The following is a 5,622-nucleotide window of genomic DNA, read 5'->3' as shown; positions in this document are numbered from 1 at the left end:
TTGCTCTGGTGTTGTTTAATTTGACTGTGGTGAATTTAGGAAGAAAGAAATTAACATATGTGTGACTGGCCACCAAAATGAAAAAAAAAAAGACAGAAGAAAAATGCACCACCATTTTATCAGGTAGATTAAAGATTCTTTTAAGATGCAGAAAGGTCACATTGGTGCCTAAATGATAGGTATGTTAAAATAGTACCACTATAGCTAAGTAAATCTTAAGTGCTTCCAGGTCTACAAGGTTTTTTGTGCCTTATTGTCAGTATATATTAAGTGTCATTGCAAAAGTTTGTCTTAGAAAGACCTGTGAAACAAGGGATGTGTTCCTATAGGAAATGGAGTTATCTCACGTGAGATTGTTCTCTTGTGTTAATCTGTGGTATTGTGTCATTACATACAAGTAATTTACTCCTCTGTTTTGGGCATTGAAATAAATATTACCACCATGGGTAAATTTGAGTACCAGCGGCACACCAGAAATGACTGGATGTCAGCCTGGAGGTGATCTCTTCACATGAGAAAAGGCTCTTCAAAACCTGGGGACATTACAACCAACAAACAGAGTGGCAGGAAACTGGAGCTCTGACTCATACTGGTCACATAACTGAGTCTTAACTGTGAAATACATTCTTTCAGAACTGCATTAGTCAAATGTAATGAATTACTCTAGCTGTTCTGTGGAAAAGCCATGCACTTTACAGTATAATACTGGCATTATAACTGAACATCAGCATTGCTATGAGTATAGGGGTCACTATATAATCACTATATTTTCATTAATGCAAGTTGAAGTTGTGTATGATAACCTTGCTGAAACTGGGTCCCATGTAAACTGTTTTAAGAGGAGACCTGCTGAACTGTGATCTCATACTGTATATTCAAGATTAACAACACTTGACAGCCCTCTGCATTTGAAGCTTTAGGCTGCACCCTTGTCATTAAACCCACTGTCTGATGCTTCTGCAACTTTCTCCATTACCTTCAAGCACATTCAATTTGAACAAACTGCTGTCTCTCCCTTTCATTAACAGTTATCTTGATGCTGTTTCCACGTTCAAACTGTTGATTCTTTAGTATTACTGATTTGACAGTGACATCCACTAAATTCAACAGATACTGTAGGTGAGATGCATAATGTGTAGGTGGAGATAGGTAAGAGGTTTTGGGAGAGAAAAGGTATCATCAACTGCCATTACACTTCTGGATTTCTGAAGCTTGAAATTACAGATCTGCCAAACATACTTTGTAGAAGTAGTCCCAGCAAGCAGCATTTCTAGTGCAGCAACAATTTTGTTGGTTATGCAACATCCATGAATGTGCAGGTGAGAGAGACTGACACATTTTGTATCCTAAAGATCGCTTTCTGCATAATACATGAGCGTCTACTCCAGCTGTATGCATTTATTTATTTGTTGTTCAATATTTCAAAACCTAATGAAAGTTTCAGAGTGTGATGAATATATGTAATGCTCATTAATCTCCATGGAAACCTCAAAACTGCAAAATGGCTCTACATGCACATTGAAAAATGTCTTGATTCATATCTTACAGCAGAAACATTTCGTTGTCTGCTTCACAGTAAAATTATAAAACGAATCTAAAAAGGAGAACAGCGTTTGTAAGAGAGTTACTTTTATTTAAATCAGGAAAAAAACAAGCCAGGATTTTTCTAAAGAATTGTTTACAGGAATATATTTAAACAAATTAGCATTTGTTTGAAACAATCCCAGACACGCAAATTAAATAATGAGACTACCTAATGTGTTGGAGATTGAAAAAAAGTCTTGGTATACACCACTATATTCCCAGTACACTTTAAACATCAAACAAAATGTAAACACACCTGTGGGATGAATAGTTTATCATATATCTTATCATGTATCAAAAAGTGTGATTTCTATTCAGTTTCCATATAAACAATCTTATTATCTCCTTTGCCCTTTGACCTGAATCTAGATTTCAACATTGGTAGCAAATTAGTTAGGTTTGGGAAATTGGAAATACCAACCTTGAAGCAGGTACTGTACCTATGAAAAGTCTATAAAATTTTATACTGATGTTCTTTTTCTTGAATGCTCTGTTTTCCTACCAGAGACATTCTCTAGTTTTTAAACCGTGGAGACTTTTTTTCTCCTGACTTGATTCAGATTTTTCTCCCATATCTCCACATCAAATACAGTATACTGCCTTCCTGTGATCGATCTGCTCTTTTGTGTGGCCTATCAACACAGTGTGCAGTGCCTTCAAAAAATAACAAGGTTCAACCACGGCTATTAACAAGATAATGTTGCAAGGTTAGTTCTGGAAATGAATCAAGCTGCAAAGCTTTGTGGGTTCAATTTTCAAATTAAAATGTTTTTAGCATTCCACTTGTGTGTTTGGGAAAAAAAATGTCTTTAAAGCTGAACTTCGCTCCTGAGCATGAAATAATTGACAGAAATGACAGGAAACAAAAGCCTTGATGTACAGCATGTGAATACGTGAATGGGGTATTTGCCAAGATTTACTTCTTTCACAAGATTGTGAAAGGAGATTGGTGTGGCTTTATGAACTATATATACACTTTTATCTACAATAACTGCTCCTGCATTGCAGCGTAGTATATTTCAGAAGTAAAAAAATGTATAATCATGGTTTAAAGGGTAATAGTTCAATTTGAAAATGAAAAACCTAGAAATTACTTGTCCATAGTCAAACCTACCAAATTCCTTTTTATACATTCTATGTACACAGAGGGAAATTAATGAAGTGTACAGTAGTTCTAAGAGGATACTGTTTAGTCCTTTACAGTATATCTGACGTATCTGGAGTTCTCTGGTAAATTAAGGTGATTCTGTCTCTGCATTTCTGTTGATTTTCACATGTTTACAAGAAAGCTTTTCTTCATTTGTTACTTTAATACAAAGAGTCTTATTTTAACTTTTTTATACCACTACATTTTAACATGCTGTATGGTTATTGTGTAAAAAAAACTCACAACTAAAATTACTGAATTAAACTCACTAAAGCAGTACTAAAACTCATTAACATGTACTAAAAACTCCTAACAGGAAGCAAATCTACCTATGAAAACAGGTTTCACTTTCACAGTTTGTCCCACTTCCATGGCTTAAACATTCAAAAGCATGTAAGCATAATAAAAAAATGAAGGCATTTCAACATTATACTGATCGTCAAATTTGGTATGTCTATTACGGAGCAGGTACACTGACACCTAGTTGCACAAACATGACATTCGTAAGTTTGTTATGCAGATTTATCATTTATCATTAAAAGGGCTGATCAACAGAGGGTCTAGTGCAAAAGCCTCAGGCTAGTAGGATGTGTCACCACTGTTGGAAAAACACAAACTGCATCTGATGCAAGCGTTACACCAGGATGCAGATGTGATCTCGTGGGATTCTGGCTCACAGTTCTCTCAGAGCCCTAGATCAGTGGTACTCTGTCCTTTGCCCTGGAAGACTGCTAGATCCTCTGGTCTTTTGCTGCTGTCACGATCTTAATCGGAAGCTATTGGATTTCCAATTCCTGTCTTGGACATATTTACCAACAGTTGTTTTCAGTTCTTAAACAGTCATATACAGTAGGATATGCCCTTGGTATCAACCCTTGTATCCATCCAGTTTCAGAACTGTCCTCATTCAGGTATGTTGTCCCACATGTAACCAGTTGAACCTCAGGAGAAAGACAAAACTTGGAGCGTTTTATAATTAGCCATTCCCACTGGTGTCTGCTCATCATAAATTGATCACCTATTGAAGAACTGTTTACAGAACTGTAATAAGAGAGCAAACTCAAGGAACAAGCTGAGAACAATCTACGACAACAGTTCAATCTTTGTTTTTGCGTTTCCATTGTTTTTCTGCTAGCTGTAGAAAGCTGGTAAATCAAACTAAAATTCTGAGGGGAGCATGCGATAGAGTTCTGTATGTTGAAGTTGTTGGAACATGTACTGTATGCTTGTAGTAGAGTATTTTTTAAAGCAAGACAAATTAGTAGCATCATTTATAACCAGTGATTAACAGGTCAGCTTGAAAGGAAACCAGAACCAGACCATAGACTGACGTGCCAGCTTTCATTTCCAGGTCCTCCCACTGTTGTTCAACGCATCCCGGTCCACAGGACCTCTCTTCCAAAGGGTTACAGGGCTGTCATTCCACAGTGTAACAGGATTTCATTTTGGTCAACAAACGTTCTGCAGCTAGCAGAAAAAAAGATGTCTGAACTATGCTAGTAGTTAAACATCATCTGCATTCCTTAACTTCAGAGGGACTGGGGTTTATACGGAGATATATCTTATACTGAAAGGTTCCCCCCGTAATACCTTCTCTGGGTACTTAAAAGGAACTTCAAACAGACGAAAACACTGCAAATAATCTTCTGTACCAAAATTACCCGTCTGATTTTTTTCCTACGAAATAATGATTAACAGAAGTGTAATGATGTCGCGTCCATCTCCCCTCCACACCACAAGAGAGCGCTGTGGGAGCAGTGTCATGACCAGACCATTACTGCTTTCTGAGCTGTAGTAGATGCATGGCTCTGACCCTGAACGTGGTTTTGGCCTGTAATATAGGTGGGAGATAGTTGCGTCTAGTGAATCCAACAAAATTAATAGGTAAACAAGCAGATTTACACATAGAAAACTTGGTTATATTTTTATCTGCAAGCCTATTTTTGTTATTTGGCTTTACCTTTCTTCTGCTGCTGCCAGAAATAGGTGAAATAGGTAAGTGCACGTATTTTCTTGATAATTAACAGCATGAAGATCTGCACCAAGCACCTGTTTGTAGGCTATAGGGTATGACGTACTGAATGGCTTAATACAATGGATAAGTATTCAATTCATAGATATAACATTCACCTCTCTGCACAAAGCCGGTATTACACAAGAAGCGACCGTGTCTTGCTGCAATGTCCTTTCTGGACACTCTCCACTCAAAGCGCTTTACAGGTAATGGGGACTCCCCTCCACCACCACCAATGTGCAGCATCCACCTGGATGATGCGACGGCAGCCGTAGTGTTGGTACTGTAACTGTACTGTAAGTCGTGATGAAACTTCAGGAAGTGAGGTGACTATCATTGATGTAGCGCCTTGCAATCCGGTTCAATTAACGATCGCATAAAGGGCACGCAGGTGTTGTCTTTACAAATGTGTCAATTTGGCAATCAGTCCTGATCCTGAATCACCCACTTGCCAGTTGGTTGCTCCCGAGCACTCATGTAATTGAACCCACAATAAACCTATTAAATTGGCTTAAATTGAACTCTTTAATTGTTTTCAGCGTTCATATTATTCAAACTTAAACATTGCTTGGCATACATGACATAAAATTTCCAATTCCATTCGACTGGAAAGAAATGTCCCACTCCAGCAACTTGTTCAATTAAGACTTCATTTAAATAACTAAGCTCAGCTGGAATGAAAACCGGCAGGTGTCTGGATGCGCTGTTACAGTCAGGATTGGGGAACCCTGGACTAGGGTCTCTCCAAAGGGTTGTGATCTTTCCCTGTGCCTCTCAAGTTATACACAAAATGGTGTTTAATAGTGCCCAGTTTAGATGTTTGCTGCAGCAATACTGAGTGAAATGCTTTCTTCTTTTTCGCCTGTGAATTGACATC

This window comes from Lepisosteus oculatus, chromosome 20, assembly GCF_040954835.1.
Source record: "Lepisosteus oculatus isolate fLepOcu1 chromosome 20, fLepOcu1.hap2, whole genome shotgun sequence".
NCBI classification, from domain to species: Eukaryota; Metazoa; Chordata; class Actinopteri; order Semionotiformes; family Lepisosteidae; genus Lepisosteus; species Lepisosteus oculatus.
The sequence above is the reverse complement of the archived record's forward strand: the minus strand, read 5'-3'. Positions refer to the sequence as shown.